At 41.2% G+C, this 19,813-nt stretch overlaps 1 pseudogene; it reads left to right on the top strand.

Annotated features, from left to right (window-relative positions):
• Positions 1 to 2,804: 2,804 nt before the first annotated feature.
• The window catches only part of LOC109884715 (protein jagged-1b-like), a 183,897-nt pseudogene continuing 166,888 nt past the window's right edge, over positions 2,805 to 19,813 (top strand).

The following is a 19,813-nucleotide window of genomic DNA, read 5'->3' as shown; positions in this document are numbered from 1 at the left end:
GAACCACACCCACGACCCATTTAGAACCACACACCCATGTCCCATTTAGAACCACACCCACGACCCATTTAGAACCACACACCCATGTCCCATTTAGAACCACACACCCATGTCCCATTTAGAACCACACACCCATGTCCCATTTAGAACCACACACCCATGTCCCATTTAGAACTCCACACCCATGTCACAGTTAGAACCACACACCCATGACACATTTAGAACCACACACCCATGACCCATTTAGAACCACCATGACCCATTTAGAACCACACATCCATGTCCCATTTAGAACCACACACACACGTCCCATTTAGAACCACACACCCATGTCCCATTTAGAACCACACACCCATGACCCATTTAGAACCACACACCCATGACCCATTTAGAACCACACACCCATGACCCATTTAGAACCACACACCCATGACCCATTTAGAATGACCATGACCCATTTAGAACCAAACATCCATGTCCCATTTAGAACCACACACACACGTCCCATTTAGAACCACACACCCATGTCCCATTTAGATCCACACACCCATGACCCATTTAGAACCCCACACCCATGTCCCATTTAGAACCACACACCCATGTCCCATTTAGAACCACACACCCATGTCCCATTTATAACCACACACCCATGACCCATTTAGAACCACACACCCATGTCCCAGTTAGAACCACACACCCATGTCCCATTTAGAACCACACACCCATGACCTATTTAGAACCACACATCCATGACCCATTTAGAACCACACACCCATGCCCCAGTTAGAACCACACACACACACACACACATGTCCCATTTAGAACCGCATACCCATGACCCATTTAGAACCACACACCCATGACCCATTTAGATCCACCATGACCCATTTAGAACCACACATCCATGACACATTTAGAACCACACATACATGACCCATTTAGAACCACACACCCATGACCCATTTAGAACCACACATCCATGTCCCATTTAGAACCACACATCCATGTCCCATTTAGAACCACACATCCATGACCCATTTAGAACCACACACCCATGACCCATTTAGAACCACACACCCATGACCCATTTAGAACCACACACCCATGACACATTTAGAACCACACACCCATGACCCATTTAGAACCACCATGACCCATTTAGAACCACACATCCATGTCCCATTTAGAACCACACACCCATGACTCATTTAGAACCACACACCCATGACCCATTTAGAACCACACACCCATGTCCCAGTTAGAACCACACACCCATGTCCCATTTAGAACCACACACCCATGTCCCATTTAGAAACACATACCCATGACCCATTTAGAACCACACCTCCATGACCCATTTAGAACCACACACCCATGACCTATTTAGAACCACACATCCATGACCCATTTAGAGCCACATACCCATGTCCCATTTAGAACCGCATACCCATGACCCATTTATAACCACACACCCATGTCCCAGTTAGAACCACACACCCATATCCCATTTAGAACCACACATCCATGTCCCATTTCTGACAACACAAGATGATTGACCAATTGTGTGTCAGCCTAACCAGAACAAGAGCCTTTAACATGCTATGTGACACCAAGAGGAGCCTAACAGGACTTTATAGAAGACAAGAGGAGCCTAACAGGACTTTATAGAAGACAAGAGGAGCCTAACAGGACTTTATAGAAGACAAGAGGAGCCTAACAGGACTTTATAGAAGACAAGAGGAGCCTAACAGGACTTTATAGAAGACAAGAGGAGCCTAACAGGACTTTATAGAAGACAAGAGGAGCCTAACAGGTCTTTATAGAAGACAAGAGGAGCCTAACAGGACTTTATAGAAGACAAGAGGAGCCTAACAGGACTTTATAGAAGACAAGAGGAGCCTAACAGGACTTTATAGAAGACAAGAGGGGCCTAACAGGACTTTATAGAAGACAAGAGGAGCCTAACGGGACTTTATAGAAGACAAGAGGAGCCTAACAGGACTTTATAGAAGACAAGAGGAGCCTAACAGGACTTTATAGAAGACAAGAGGAGCCTATCAGGACTTTATAGAAGACAAGAGGAGCCTAACAGGACTTTATAGAAGACAAGAGGAGCCTAACAGGACTTTATAGAAGACAAGAGGAGCCTAACAGGACTTTATAGAAGACAAGAGGAGCCTAACAGGACTTTATAGAAGACAAGAGGAGCCTAACAGGACTTTATAGAAGACAAGAGGAGCCTAACAGGACTTTATAGAAGACAAGAGGAGCCTAACATGACTTTATAGAAGACAAGAGGAGCCTAACAGGACTTTATAGAAGACAAGAGGAGCCTAACAGGACTTTATAGAAGACAAGAGGAGCCTAAACGGCTTGACAAACAACACTCATCATAGGACACATTGGTTCTTTAGACATGATCAGTATTCCACATCACAAATAACAAATAATGTGCCAGAAACTGGGAATTTCTCCAAGTTTATTTTCTACATAATCTGAATTCTCAGACTCACTCATGGGGCTGATTCATCAGTTTTAAAAAAAACAAGAAAACACATATTTTACATAACATGTTAAAAATGGAGCCAAAGTTAGTCACAACAAATTTGAATTCATAACATACGTTTTGCAAATTCGTCAAAATTCTGTACGAATTGCAATTTGTAACTGTAGATTAGAACAAGGCTGGTCAAAAAGCAACACACAGAGGCGTGGTCTTCTACTCAATGTCTCATGAATATATGTAAATCAGCGTTCTAGCCAGTCACTTTCTGTGTAGTTCGGATAAGCTTTCAGATCAGCTGTGGACAGACAGAGTAAACCAACCTGCACGCTTTTTTTCTGCAGATAACTAAATGGATAGGAAAGGAATATAAAGATACGAACTAACTAGAAGACCCTGAGCAGACAGAGGAAAGGAAAAAGGAAGCTTTTTTATTTAAAAAAAATCTGTGTTGCAAAACTGTGTCTTGTTGGAGAAAGTATTGTTCTCTACTCCGTGCATGTTTTACATTGGAGAAGTGCATTGGTGCTTTTAATCGGCCAGACGCGCTCTAGTTTCCAAGCGGAGCGGCAAGACCACACCAGAGACATGATTTTGAGACTGGGCTCGGTTGTTGGCGTTGCTGCTTTTTGTTTACATGCGTTATTGTTGTGGTTTTATGCAAAGGTATGGGGATTACTTTACCGTTGCACATTGTGGAATATGTCCAGAGGGCTACTGTGGACGCATTGATTCTTTAGTAATCTACTTTGATTTAAAACATCATGTTCGGACTGTGGGAAATGTATAGTTAGAGTCTATACGTTCTATGGTTGTTTGTGTTTTTATGTGTTGTTGGACTGCATTGATCGGGTGCAACCCTCCTCACCAAGCCCGTTTTGAGTTTTGCCCGGTCAAGTCAGATTTAGTTGTTTTCGAGAAGTTTATGGCTCAATTAGTGTGATATATTATCCATAGTTTACATCGTTTTGTAGAGGCGCTTGCAACTGTTCTTTGTGTTGTTTTTCTAGCTGACTATCTATTTATCAGTGCAATAATTTCACTTTGCTTCGCTGAGATTTTAACTCCACGAAATGTGGAATTCTCAGCAACAGTTTACTTTGCAGGAATCTATAAAAGCAAACTGCACCGTATATCTGCGCCGTTACACTCTCCATGTCCAGCGGTTTCACCGGTTCTTGGTTCTGCTTTACCAACAGGTGGTGGAGGGAACCGGTCAGTTCGAGTTGGACATCTTATCGATGAACAACCGGAACGGCGAGCTTCTTAACGGGCAGTGTTGTGACGGTTCACGGATAACCGGGGATCGGAAATGCAGAATGGATGAGTGTGATACGTATTTTAAAGTGTGTTTGAAGGAATACCAGTCGCGGGTCTCGGCTGCGGGACCGTGCAGTTTCGGGTCCGGATCTACGCCTGTCCTGGGAGGAAATGTGTTTTCTTTGAAGAGCTCTGCGAGGAATGAAAGATCCAGGATTGTTTTGCCGTTCAGTTTTGCCTGGCCAGTAAGTAACTATCTTAGACCTCTTCAGTGACCTAAAATAATTAGGCTAGACTGTTAAAACAGGATAACCATAATATTTTGGGGGTTTTAAAAAAATACGAAAAGGATTGTATTGTCGTCTCTACGTGTTATGGGATGTAAATTTAGCACTGTTATATTTGCAATTATACTGCTAATCAATCACTTGTCTAGTCCAATAAGAATAAAATATAGAGAATGGTTTAATGTTGCATATTGTCTGTCAACCTACCTACCATTAAGTCATTTGACACGGGAGATCTCCATGGCGTCCTCATTAACTAATTCACCAGACCACAGGTGTGAAATTGTCATGTGTTTTCTACAAAGAGAAATCCACGATTTAAATTATGCCAGTCATTATTATGCTAGAAATATGGAGAGCATACAGTAGGATGAGGTTTTTATTTCTTCATTCAGAGTATTCTTCTATCAATAACATCTGGCAGAGGTGCCCCATGGAGTTGTGTTATCCAGCTGGCAACAAGTTGTTACTATTCCACCCTGTATCCAGCTGGCCCCAAGTTGTTACTATTCCACCCTGTATCCAGCTGGCCCCAAGTTGTTACTATTCCACCCTGTATTCAGCTGGCCCCAAGTTGTTACTATTCCACCCTGTATCCAGCTGGCCCCAAGTTGTCAGAGGACTCCACCCTTTGATCATGTCAGTTCTGGTTGCCACCTCTCAATTCTTACACTGTGAATTAATGTCATGTTGTGACAGGGACTCTGGTTTGGTGTTATGATGTTGTGTGGGAGATTGTGGTTTACTAACCCCAGTGTTGATATGAACAAGAGACAGTAAACATGTGGTATGACCCTAGTCTTGCCTGGCAGACTCACTCGGGGTGCTCCACTACAGCTTTGGGAAGAGACTAATTTGACCCTTAAGGGGTGCGTTCCGCAGGACCAAATCGTTTTAACACTCAGATAGAAATATGCAATGTAGAACATGTATGCCTCTTAACATCAGCTGTATTTGTGGCGTTCTGCAACGTTAAACAACTTGGCCCAGGTTTCACACTTCTCCAGCCCCACTATGTTCTTCCTCCTAGTCCCTACATGCTGCTGTCAGATCTGGGTTCAAGTTCTAGGCCTATTTCATAAGATATAGATCGATAGATGGATATGCTTGATTCATCTTTCCTGTTGCAATGTAACCAATAGAAATGTCCCAATAGTAGTGCATTACTGCTTGATGGGTTGTATAGGCAGACTGGAAATTGACATGTGCAACCTAGTTCCTCCTCCCCAGTATCTGAGAAGTCTGTTGCTATTTTTAGCTCAATGGAATTAGACCAAAACATAATGGACTCTTTGAATGCTGGTTCAACCTTTTTAAAGGGAAATTCCATCCAAAAGCTCTCTCTTGTATTTGTTTCCTCAGTCAATTGTTGATATAATCCCCAAAATGCTTTGCATGTCAGTAATCAAGTTTATATAACTTTCAAAATACTCAAATACAGACAGTGTGCCGCTAAATGCATATCTCAGTGATTTTAAACAGATCTGGATTTGGGACAGTTTGTAGTTTTCAGAAGGCTTCCCTAGGCTGCCACACACAGGGTGCAGTAAGGTGGAACAGTCAGCCTGGCTGGGCCTTCCCTGTCACCATGGTCCCTGTCACCATGGTCCCTCTGTCTGTGGGAATGTGCGTGGTGTAACATGCAAAGGTGTTGTGCAGATGTTCCAAAGCTATAGCAAGGGCCACTTACATTCCTGTAGTAGCCAGGGCCATTGAGCCCGTCTGTCTCTGTGTCTGTCTCTCTGTTTCTGTCTCTCTCTGTTTGTCTGTGTCTCTGTCTTGAAAGCATGGTTCGCTGAATGTGTTTCAGTAAGGGATGATGGCTAGCTTAATAAGTTGTCTAGCTACTTACTTGAACTAGTTTATGTCAAGATAGGGGGAATGCTGAAGACGCTTTTGGCCTAGCTGGTTGTCTTTATACTGTCACAGAGTGTGGATGGATAGCCAGGCCTATCCTCATTAAGTACAGCAGTGGAGTGTGGGTGGCGTGGTTAAGAAAATGCCTGAGTTCCAACCGAGTGTGGCAGGACGAGAGGGACCCAATCAAAGCCCCAGGCCCAGTGACAGGCATAGCTGGGACGGACAGCAGGCCAGGCCCAGTGGCAGACATAGCTGGGAGGGACAGCAGGCCCAGGCCCAGTGGCAGGCATAGCTGGGAGGGACAGCAGGCCCAGGCCCAGTGGCAGGCATAGCCGGGAGGGACAGCAGGTCAGGCCCAGTGGCAGACATAGCTGGGAGGGACAGCAGGCCCAGGCCCAGTGGCAGACATAGCTGGGAGGGACAGCAGGCCCAGTGGCAGACATAGCTGGGAGGGACAGCAGGCCCAGGCCCAGTGGCAGACATAGTCAGGAGGGACAGCCTCCAGCAGAGCTTCAGTCCTTACCATGTCCCTTTTTATCAACCAGTGGCACCCAACCAATCACCCGCCTCTGCCGTCTGTCCACAAGAGCCAATACATTTTTTGAGTACAAAGAGTTGATATGATAACTAACCCTGGTGATTGTTGCTGCTTGCTGAAGTACAGAGACACCTGGGAGGAGGAGGAAGACGGAGCTCAATGAAAGGCGGCCTCCATTCTATTATAGCGACCTCTAGGCCTAACCAATGGGGAAAGACCTCCTCTGTTGTTCTGTACAACGGCAACTAGGGCCAAGACCCATCAAGACTGAAATGGAACCCTGTCTGACCCTATTGTGGACAGCTGTCATTAGAGCAGTGCTGAGATAAGTCCATCCATTATTCGTGACATTTTTAAATAATGTTCCATGTCCGGGTAGTTTACTATAATGAGAGACTTGAAACAGTCTTTTTTTTCTTATGGAAAGTTTTCTGTTTTCGTTAATTTGTGTTATCAAGTTGTCATGACATTGATATCAACATGGACCTTAGCCTTGTGCTGCTTGTAAAGGCGACTATCTGTGGACAAACTGATCACCAGGCCTGCCAATGTCTACAACATTAGAGGGTTGACTAAATCTAAAGTCAATGAGATGAACAGTCTGTCAAGCTGATTGTAACCATGTACAATAGCTCCATTCACAGCCACAGAGAAGATACCCTCTGACACCCTCAGCACACAGGGGGACAAACACCTACCTGGAGGTGACAGCATTCCCTCCCCCATATGCCCCCCAAGGCACAACTATGACAACATAACCAACAAAAACGGGTCACAACTCCTGCAGCTCTGTTGCATGCTGGGTATGTACATAGTCAATGGTAGGCTTCAAGGGGACTCCTATGGTAGGTACACCTACAGCTCATCTCTTGGCAGTAGTACTGTAGACTACTTTATAACTGACCTCAACCCAGAGTCTCTCAGAGCGTTCACAGTCAACCCACTGACACCCCTATCAGATCACAGCAAAATCACAGTTGAACAGAGAAATACTCAATCATGAGGCATCAAAGCCAAAGGAACTGAATAATATTAAGAAATACTATAGATGGAAGGAATGTAGTGTGGAAATCTACCAAAAAACAATTAGGCAACAACAAATTCACTCCCTTCTAGACAACTTCCTGGACAAAATGTTTCACTGTAATAGTGAAGGTGTAAACATGGCAGTAGAAAACATAAACAGTATATTTGACCTCTCAGCTTCCCTATCAAATCTAACAATGTCACACAGACAACTTAAGAAAAATGTTGACTTGTTTATCTGATGATAGCACAACAGTAAACAAAGAGAGAGTAGCATATTTCAACCCTGCAGGCACCACACAAAACGCAGAAATAAAATATAAAACATGCATTACCTTTGACAAGCTTCTTTTGTTGGCACTCCAATATGTCCCATAAACATCACAAATGGTCCTTTTGTTCGATTAATTCCGTCGATATATATAAAAAATGTCAATTTTATTTGACGCGTTTGATCCAGAAAAAAAACAGATTCCAATTTGCGCAACATCACTACAAAATATCTCAAAAATTACCTGTAAACTTTGCCAAAACATTTCAAACTACTTTTGTAATACAACTTTATGTATTTTAAACGTTAATAATCGATCAAATTGAAGACGGGTCTATCTGTTTTCAATACAGGAGGATCACAAACTAACGCTACTTTTCTAGTATTGCGCAACTCTCAATAGTACACGTAACGTTACCCTGATCAAAGATGGCTGTACTTCTTCATTACACAAATGAATAACCTCAAACAATTTCCAAAGACTGGTGATATCCAGTGGAAGCGGTAGGAACTGCAAACACGTGCCTTAGAAATCTAATTTCTCAATGAAAATGTATTAAATAGACAGTGACCTAAAAAAAAAAAAATCTGAATGGTTAGTCTTTGGGGTTTTGCCTGCTAAATAAGTTCTGACATGATTCAAACCGTTTTAGAAACTTCCGAGTGTTTTCTATCCAAATCTACTAATAATATGCATATCTTATATTCTTGGCATGAGTAGCAGGAAGTTGAAATTGGGCACTCTATTTATCCAAAAGTGAAAATAATGCCCCCTATCCCAAAGAGGCTAACCACTTCTGGGGAAAATTGTAAAAACAATGAACAAACAACAACGCGAAGAGTTATCTATCCAAAATGGAGATGTCTGGGTAAACCACTTCTCCAATCTTTTTGGCTCTATAACAAAGAACAAACAGCAAAAACATATTAAAGACGACCAGAACCCAATGGATTCCAGAACCCACTGGATTCCAGAACCCACTAAAGACTACCAGAACCCAATGGATTCTCCAATGACCTTGAATGAACTACAGGACAAAATAAAAACCCAAACCCAAAAAGTGGGTTCTGTGGTGTTGATGGTATCCTCAATGAAATTATCAAATATACAGTCCACAAACTCCAATTGGCTTAAATACTTAAACTCTTTAACATCATCCTCAGCTCTGGCATCTTCCCCAATATTTGGAACCAAGGACTGGGGTGGCAGCATCATGTTGTGGGGGTGGCAGCATCATGTTGTGGGGGTGGCAGCATCATGTCACCATAGCAGCACCCACTCGTAGCATGCGCTCCAGCAGGTATATCTCACTGGTCACCCCGAAAGCCAATTCCTCCTTTGGTCGTCTTTCCTTCCAGTTCTCTGCTGCCCATGACTGGAATGAATTGCAAAAATATCTGAAGCTGGAGACTCACATCTCCCTCACTGGCTTTAAGCACCAGCTGTCAGAGCAGTTTACAGATCACTGCACCTGTACTTAGCCCATCTGATAACAGCCCATCTATCTACCTACCTCATCCCCATACTGGTATTTATTTATTTATTTTGCTCCTTTGCACCCCAGTATCTCTACCTTGCACATTCATCTTCTGCCGATCTACCATTCCAGTGTTTAATTGCTATATTGTAATTACTTCGCCACCATGGCCTATTTATTTCCTTAACTTACCTCATTTGCACTCACTGTATATAGACTTTTTGTTTTCTTTTGTTCTACTGTGTTATTGACTGTATGTTTGTTTATTCCATGTGTAACTCTGTGTTGTTGTTTGTGTCTAACTGCTTTGCTTTATCTTGGCCAGGTCGCAGTTGCAAATGAGAACTTGTTCTCAACAAGCTTACCTGGTTAAATAAAGGTGAAATAAATAAACAAAATAAAAAATGTTGTGGGGGTGCTTTGCTGCAGGAGGGACGGGTGCAATTCACAAAATAGATGGGAGGAAAATGATGTGGATATATTGAAGCAACATTTCAAGACATCAGTCAGGAAGTTAAAGCTTGATTGCAAATGGGTCTTCCAAATGGACAATTACCCCAAGCATACTTCCAGAGTTGTGGCAAAATGGCTTAAGGACAACAAAGTCAAGGTATTGGGTTGGCCATCACAAAGCCCTAACCTCAATCCCATATAGAATTTGTGGGCAGAACTGAAAAAGTGTGTGCAAGCAAGGAGGCCTACAAACCTGACTCAGTTACACCAGCTCTGTCAGGAGGAATGGGACACAATTCACCCAACTTATTGTGGGAAGCTTGTGGAAGGCTACCCAAAACATTTGACCCAAGTTAAACAATTTAAAGGCAATGCTACCAAATACTAATTGAGTGTATGTAAACTTCTGACCCACTGGGAATGTGATGAAAGAAATAAAAGCAAAACAATTCTCTCTACTATTATTCTGACATTTCACATTATTAAAATAAAACTGTGATACTAACTGACCTAAGACAGGGAATTTTTACTAGGATTAAATGTCAGGAATTGTGAAAAAGTTTTTTAAAAAAGAGTTTAAATGTATTTGGCTAAGGTGTATGTAAACTTCCGACTTCCACTGTATCTCTCTCTCTCAGTACCAGGGTTAAGAGCTAGGGTTAAAGTTTGGTTTTTGGGGTAGGGTTAGGGTAAGACTACGGGTTAGGGAAAATGTGATTTTGAATGGGACTGAATTGTGTGTCCCCACAAGGTTACAAGGTGTGTTTAACTACAGTACCGGTCAAACGTTTTAGAAACACTTCGTCATTCCAGGGTTTTCTTTATTTTTACTATTTTCTACATTGTAGAATAATAATGAAGACATCACCTATGAAATAACGTGGAATCATGTAGTAACCAAAAAAAGTGTTTATATAAAATATATTTTGATTTGTTTTTGAGTTTCTTCAAAATAGCCACCCTTTGCCTTGATGACAGCTTTGCATACTCTTGGCATTCTCTCAACCAGCTTCACCTGGAATGCTTTTCCAAAACTCTTGAAGGAGTTCCCACATATGCTGAGCACCACACCAAACCATCTCAATTGGGTTGAGGTCTGGTGATTGTGGAGGCCAGGTCATCTGATGCAGCACTCCATCACTCTCCTTCTTGATCAAATAGCTCTTACACAGCCTGGAGGTGTGTTGGGTCATTGTCCTGTTGAAAAACAAATGATAGTCCCACTAAGCCCAAACCAGATGGGATGGTGTATCGCTGCAGAATGCTGTGGTAGCCATGCTGGTTAAGTGTGCCTTGAATTGTAAATAAATCACTGTATCCTTCTCCGGCTACCACAGTATGGAGGGGTCTGTGGTGCATCTGCCGGACATCGTAGCCCTAAGTAGGTGTGTCCAAACCTTTGCCGAACGGCTGTTCGTCGAGGATTAGCATTCATGTTTTGAGGTGCAGGGTGTGACAGTCCTGTTGTCCTGCCTTGACACAATAATCCAGGTGCCTCAGGAGCTTCAGAGGGTGACGGACTGTTGGTTTCTTGCTGAGGGTGACGGACTGTTGGTTTCTTTGCTATGAAGCCTCTTAATAAGATCTGGTGCAACCAATTACCTTCAAAAGTCACACAATTAGATAGATTGCACACAGATGGACTTTAGTTAAGTGTCACATGATCTCGGTGTATATATACACCTGTTCTGAAAGGTCCCAGAGTCAGCAACACCACTAAGCAAGGGGCACCATGAACACCAAGGAGCTCTCCAAACATGTCAGGGACAAAGTTGTAGAGAAGTACAGATCAGGGTTATAAAAAATATCTGTAACTTTGAGCATCCCACGGAGCACCATTAAATCCATTCATAAATGGAAAGAATATGGCACCACAACAAACCTGCCGAGAGAGGGCCGCCCACCTAAACTTATGGACCAGGCAAGGAGGGCATTAATCAGAGAGGCAACAAAGAGACCAAAGATAACCCCGAAGGAGCTGCAAAGCTCCACAGTGGAGATGGGAGTATCTGTCCATAGGACCACTTTAAGCCATTTATTCCACAGAGCTGGGCTTTATGGAAGAGTGGCCAGAAAAAAGCCAGTGCTTAAAGAAAAAAAATAAGCAAACACGTTTGGTGTTCGGCATGTGGGAGACTCCCCAAACATATGGAAGAAGGCTAGATGAGACTAAAATTGAGCTTTTTGGCCATTAAGGAAAACGCTATGTCTGGCGCAAACTCAACACCTCTCATCACCATGAGAAACCCAGCTGTGGGGATGTTTGTCATCGGCAGGGACTTGGAAACTGGTCAGAATTGAAGAAATGATAGATGGCGCTAAATACAGGGAAATTCTTGAGGGAAACCTTTTTTCAGTCTTACAGAGATTTGAGACCGGGATGGAGGTTCACCATCTAGCAGGACAATGACCCTAAGCATACTGCTAAAGCAACACTCGAGTGGTTTAAGGGGAAATATTTAAATGTCTTGGAATGGCTTACTCAAAGCCCAGACCTCAATCCAATTGAGAATCTGTGGTATGACTTATAGATTGCTGTACACCAGCGGACCCTATCCAACTTCAAGGAGCTGGAGCAGTTTTTCCTTGAAGAATGGGCAAAAATCCCAGTGGTTTGATGTGCCAAGCTTATAGTGACATACCCCAAGAGACTTGCAGCTGTAATTGCTGTACAAGGTGTCTCTACAAAGTATTGACTTTGGGGTGGTGATTCGTTATGCACGCTCAAGTTCTGTTTTTTGGTCTTATCTCTTGTTTAATGATAAAATATATTGTGCATCTTCAAAATAGTAGGCATGTTGTGTAGATCAAATGATACAACCCCCCCCCCCAGTCCATTTTAAAATGGCAGCGAGAGTGAAAATGGCAGCCATCTTGGTCAGGGAGAAATCCAAACAGTCTAATTGGAATGACTGGCAGTAGAGGTATTTCCCTCCATAAGGTAAAACCTAGATAATAATATTATTATTCCTGTATGCAGGAAAATAAAAGGAACGTGATATCAGAAATTGTGGAATAGAATTGTACTATACACTGACCTTGTGGAATAGAATTGTACTATACACTGACCTTGTGGAATAGAATTGTACTATACACTGACCTTGTGGAATAGAATTGTACTATACACTGACCTTGTGGAATAGAATTGTACTATACACTGACCTTGTGGAATAGAATTGTACTATACACTGACCTTGTGGAATAGAATTGTACTATACACTGACCTTGTGGAATAGAATTGTACTATACACTGACCTTGTGGAATAGAATTGTACTATACACTGACCTTGTGGAATAGAATTGTACTATACACTGACCTTGTGGAATAGAATTGTACTATACACTGACCTTGTGGAATAGAATTGTACTATACACTGACCTTGTGGAATAGAATTGTACTATACACTGACCTTGTGGAATAGAATTGTACTATACACTGACCTTGTGGAATAGAATTGTACTATACACTGACCTTGTGGAATAGAATTGTACTATACACTGACCTTGTGGAATAGAATTGTACTATACACTGACCTTGTGGAATAGAATTGTACTATACACTGACCTTGTGGAATAGAATTGTACTATACACTGACCTTGTGGAATAGAATTGTACTATACACTGACCTTGTGGAATAGAATTGTACTATACACTGACCTTGTGGAATAGAATTGTACTATACACTGACCTTGTGGAATAGAATTGTACTATACACTGACCTTGTGGAATAGAATTGTACTATACACTGACCTTGTGGAATAGAATTGTACGATACACTGACCTTGTGGAATAGAATTGTACTATACACTGACCTTGTGGAATAGAATTGTACTATACACTGACCTTGTGGAATAGAATTGTACTATACACTGACCTTGTGGAATAGAATTGTACTATACACTGACCTTGTGGAATAGAATTGTACTATACACTGACCTTGTGGAATAGAATTGTACTATACACTGACCTTGTGGAATAGAATTGTACTATACACTGACCTTGTGGAATAGAATTGTACGATACACTGACCTTGTGGAATAGAATTGTACTATACACTGACCTTGTGGAATAGAATTGTACTATACACTGACCTTGTGGAATAGAATTGTACTATACACTGACCTTGTGGAATAGAATTGTACGATACACTGACCTTGTGGAATAGAATTGTACTATACACTGACCTTGTGGAATAGAATTGTACTATACACTGACCTTGTGGAATAGAATTGTACTATACACTGACCTTGTGGAATAGAATTGTACTATACACTGACCTTGTGGAATAGAATTGTACTATACACTGACCTTGTGGAATAGAATTGTACTATACACTGACCTTGTGGAATAGAATTGTACTATACACTGACCTTGTGGAATAAAATTGTACTATACACTGACCTTGTGGAATAGAATTGTACTATACACTGACCTTGTGGAATAAAATTGTCAACCTAAAATATTGTCATATAATTATAAATTGGATAAGTGTACCTATTAATTCCACCAAAATCGAAATGGAGATATTTCTAAACATATGTAAAGTATGCATAGGATTTTGCCTTAGCTCCATTCCATTTATTTTTAATCCTGAAAACTCCCCCGGTCCTACAAGCATACCCATAACATGATGCAGCCACCACTATGCTTGAAAACATGGAGAGTGGTACTCAGTAATATGTATTCATGACAAACGTGAATTGCTTTGCCACATTTTCTGAAGTGTTACTTTAGTGCCTTGTTGCAAACAGGATGCATGTTTTGGAATATAGTTTATTCTGTACAGGCTTCCTTCTTTTCACTCTGTCAATTAGGTTAATATTGTTGATTGTTGATCCATCCTCAGTTTTCTCATATCACAGCCATTAAACTCAAACTGTTTTTTTCTTTTCCCCCCGGCAACTGAGTTAGGAAGGACGCCTGTATCTTTGGCGTGACTGGTTGTATTGATACACCATCCAAGGTGTCATTAATAAACTCACTACAATAAAAATATTATTCAATGTTTGCTTTATTATTATTATTATTATTATTATTATTATTATTATAATTATTACTCTTATTATTATTATTATTATTATTATTATAATTATTACTCTTATTATTATAATTATTATAATTATTACTCTTATTATTATTATAATTATTACTCTTATTATTATTATTATAATTATTACTCTTATTATTATTATTATTATTATTACTCTTATTATTATTATTATTATAATTATTACTCTTATTATTATTATTATTATTATTATTATTATTACTCTTATTATTATTATAATTATTACTCTTATTATTATTATTATTATTACTCTTATTACTCTTATTATTATTATTATTATTATTATTACTCTTATTACTCTTATTATTATTATTATTACTCTTATTACTCTTATTATAATTATTACTCTTATTATTATTATTATTATTATTATTATTATTATTATTATTACCCTTATTACTCTTATTATTATTATTATTATTATTATTATTATTATTATTATAATTATTATAATTTTACACACCTACCAATATGTACCCTTTGTGAGGCATTGGAAAACCTCCCTTATCGTTTGTGGTTTAATTGGTGTTTGAACTGCACTGCTCGACTGATAATTGTATATGTGGGGTACAGAGATGAGGTAGTCATTCAAAAGTTCATCCATGTTTCTCAAATGTAAAATTTAGAAGTTGTTTCCAAAAGTCACATTTTGTAAGTTTAGTCATTACCTCTGAAAATCTTGAGGTATTGACTCCAGTTCAGGTTTGGGATTGACTCCGGTTAAGGTTTGGGATTGACTCCGGTTAAGGTTTGGGATTGACTCCGGTTAAGGTTTGGGATAAGCTTAAAACAAAAATCGCAGAAAAAAACCCAACTATTGCTGGTCCTTTGGCACCAGATGCTTACGCCCATTTGCCATCCCCGTCCACAACACTCTCGTTGAAGTTAACAGCGCTTACTGTTGCCCCCTAGTTTCCACGTCATCTCCCAATGTCCTCAGACACGGTTGGACGTCGAACACTGACTTGTATCACTCGTGAACTGGCTGCAAAAATCATGTTAAACACTTTTTGCACAATGAGTCCATTTCCGTATTTAATGACTTGTTAATGTTTACTCCTGAACTTTAGGCTTTGCCATAACAAAGGGGTTGAATACTTATTGACTCAAGACATTTCAGCTTTGATTTTTTTTATTTGTAAAACAAAAATGGATATTGTTCCACTTTGACATTATGGGGTGTGTAGGCCAGTGAAATAACATCTCAATGTAATCCATTTTAAATTCTGTCTGTAACACAACAACATATGTAATAAGTCAAGGAGTGTGAATACTTTCTGAAGGCTCCGTATTGCCCTAATCTTTCTGAAGGCTCTGTATTGCCCTAATCTTTCTGAAGGCTCTGTATTGCCCTAATCTTTCTGAAGGCTCTGTATTGCCCTAATCTTTCTGTAGGCTCCGTATTGCCCTAATCTTTCTGAAGGCTCTGTATTGCCCTAATCTTTCTGTAGGCTCTGTATTGCCCTAATCTTTCTGAAGGCTCTGTATTGCCCTAATCTTTCTGTAGGCTCCGTATTGCCCTAATCTTTCTGAAGGCTCTGTATTGCCCTAATCTTTCTGAAGGCTCTGTATTGCCCTAATCTTTCTGTAGGCTCTGTATTGCCCTAATCTTTCTGAAGGCTCTGTATTGCCCTAATCTTTCTGTAGGCTCTGTATTGCCCTAATCTTTCTGAAGGCTCTGTATTGCCCTAATCTTTCTGAAGGCTCCGTATTGCCCTAATCTTTCTGTAGGCTCTGTATTGCCCTAATCTTTCTGTAGGCTCTGTATTGCCCTAATCTTTCTGTAGGCTCCGTATTGCCCTAATCTTTCTGTAGGCTCCGTATTGCCCTAATCTTTCTGTAGGCTCTGTATTGCCCTAATCTTTCTGTAGGCTCCGTATTGCCCTAATCTTTCTGAAGGCTCCGTATTGCCCTAATCTTTCTGAAGGCTCTGTATTGCCCTAATCTTTCTGAAGGCTCCGTATTGCCCTAATCTTTCTGAAGGCTCCGTATTGCCCTAAACTTTGTAAGAAAAGAAGTGGAGATGACATGAAACATTAATCTCACATGAAGTTTTATGACTTTTTATGACTTCATTTTTATGACTTTAAATATTTGACCTAACATTAGAAACTTCTTCCTAAAGCCTGTCTACTGACCATTTCAAATCGACCTTTCTACTGGTGTATAGGTGGTGGACCACAAATCACCGGGATGAATGAAGGGTGACAATATGACAATGCCCCGGCCCGAACTACATGAGTAGTCGTCCCAAAGTCATCTTCTCCTTCATTTGTTTGTATTTTTGTCCCATTTTTTTTTTATCCCTCAACCCTAGTCTTCGTCTTCTCTCGCTGCATCAACCACTTCCTGTCCAGATGTCTTGGAGAGATTAGAGGACTCTAATTGGTTGTAATGTTTGCTAAAGGCACCATGGCTAGATTCATAATATGCAGAACTGTAGCCATGTGTTTTAACCAACTTAGATCTGAACAAAATATATCTATGCTCATTGAATTTAACAGATAAAAACACACAATCCCATGTGTTTCAATGCAACCCGGGTTTAGTAGGAGAATACCGGGTGTGGTAGGAGAATACCGGGTGTGGTAGGAGAATACCGGGTGTGGTAGGAGAATACCGGGTGTGGTAGGGAAAAACCGAGCGTGGTAGGAAAATACCAGGCGTGGTAGGAGAATACCGGGTGTGGTAGGAGAATACCTGGTGTGGTAGGGAAAAACCGAGCGTGGTAGGAGAATACCAGGCGTGGTAGGAGAATACCGGGTGTGGTAGGAGAATACCTGGTGTGGTAGGGAAAAACTGAGCGTGGTAGGAGAATACCAGGCGTGGTAGGAGAATACCGGGTGTGGTAGGAGAATACCTGGTGTGGTAGGGAAAAACCGAGCGTGGTAGGAGAATACCGGGCGTGGTAGGAGAATACCGGGTGTGGTAGGAGAATACCTGGTGTGATAGGGAAAAACCGAGCGTGGTAGGAGAATACCAGGCGTGGTAGGAGAATACCGGGTGTGGTTGGAGAATACCTGGTGTGGTAGGGAAAACCGAGCGTGGTAGGAGAATACCGGCGTGGTAGGAGCTTAGTGGGAGCATACCGGGCGTGGTAGGAGCATACCGGTGCGTGGTAGGAGCATATTGGGCGTGGTAGGAGCATACCGGTGCATGGTAGGAGCATACCGGGCGTGGTAGGAGCATACCGGTGCGTGGTAGGAGCATACCGGTGCATGGTAGGAGCATACAGGTGCATGGTAGGAGCTTACCGGTGCGTGGTAGGAGCACACCGGGCGTGGTAGGAGCATACCGGTGCTTGGTAGGAGCATACCGGTGCGTGGTAGGAGCATACCGGGCGTGGTAGGAGCATACCGGGCGTGGTAGGAGCATACCGTGCTTATTTGGAGCAACAGTGATTAATGGTGAAAAGACAGAACAGCAACGTCTCCTCATAACATACATGGAAACCAGTGGTTTGTGGTATAAATATACGCAATGGACTACAATATTATGCAAAGTTGGTATTGAGCAATATGTATTGCAATTTACATTCTCTATAGAAGGAGTGCTTTTTGTGCTACTGTACACTATAAGTCCACCTGAGATCATTTACAAAAATTGTATCTATGTATAACAATGCAAGGTTCACTTAACAGTACATTTAAGACTAAATGTGTATCAAAATCTAAGCTGTGAAATGTATTGTCTTGTTGTAGTTCAAGTTACGTTGCTACTGTGAGACTGACATACAGGCACGACTGCTAGCATGGAAAACCCTTTCAATTGGCAAGAAATACTCATGAAAAATGCTATTATGTGCATATACTGTATATGACAATAGCAGTACTTGTTGTATTATCAACTTGTCTCATTTTTTGTTCAGCTGATTTCAGCCAGTTGTCTGTGTGGGTTGTCTGTGTGGGTTGTCTATGTGTGTTGACTGCATTGTTTCAATGGTATGTTGGCATATTGGCAGTTCATTTCAGCAATTTATGGGATAATTCCTTTAATGGTCTGCCTAGTTAAAACAGTGCAGATAGGATCATGTAAAATAATGGATTAAAATCATTTATCACAGCGTTGGCAAGCCATGGTTGACCAACTCCCTGACCAAAATGGCTGACCTTCATACCATGCCGTTCTAGGATTCTCAATCCTAATTTTATAGTTTGCAGTCACACAGACACCAGATACTATCGCAGATGGTGTTGTTGTTAGTTTGAACTGTTGCTGTTAGAGGTTTTCAGTGTTATATATATATATAAATCAGCAGAAAGAAACGTCTTCTCACTGTCAACTGCATTTATTTTAAAAGAAACGTCTTCTCACTGTCAACTGCGTTTATTTTAAAAGAAACGTCTTCTCACTGTCAACTGCGTTTATTTTAAAAGAAACGTCTTCTCACTGTCAACTGCGTTTATTTTAAAAGAAACGTCTTCTCACTGTCAACTGCGTTTATTTTAAAAGAAACGTCTTCTCACTGTCAACTGCGTTTATTTTAAAAGAAACGTCTTCTCACTGTCAACTGCGTTTATTTTAAAAGAAACGTCTTCTCACTGTCAACTGCATTTATTTTAAGGAAACTTAACATGTGTAAATATTTATATGAACATAAGAGTCAACAACTGAGACATAAACTGAACAAGTTCCACAGACATGTGAATAACAGAAATGGAATAATGTGTCCCTGAACAAAGGGGGGGGTCAAAATCAAAATTAACAGTCAGTATCTGGTGTGGCATTAAGTACTGCAGTGCATCTCCTGTTGCCGGTGATGTCTGGTGAGGACCTGCCTTACAACAGGCCTACAAGCCCTCTGTCCAGCCTCTCTCAGCCTATTGTGGACAGTCTGAGCACTGATGGAGGGATTGTGCGTTCCTGGTGTAACTCGGGCAGTTGTTGTTGCCATCTTGTACCTGTCCCGCAGCTGTGATGTTCTGATGTACCGATCCTGTACAGGTGTTGTTACACGTGGTCTGCCACTGCGAGGATGATCAGCTGTCTGTCCTGTCTCCCTGTATCGCTGCCTTAGGCCTCTCACAGTGTAGACATTGCAATGTATTGCCCTGGCCTCATATGCAGT

This window comes from Oncorhynchus kisutch, linkage group LG25 (genome assembly GCF_002021735.2).
Source record: "Oncorhynchus kisutch isolate 150728-3 linkage group LG25, Okis_V2, whole genome shotgun sequence".
In the NCBI taxonomy this organism is placed as follows: Eukaryota; Metazoa; Chordata; class Actinopteri; order Salmoniformes; family Salmonidae; genus Oncorhynchus; species Oncorhynchus kisutch.
The sequence above is the reverse complement of the archived record's forward strand: the minus strand, read 5'-3'. Positions and strand labels throughout refer to the sequence as shown.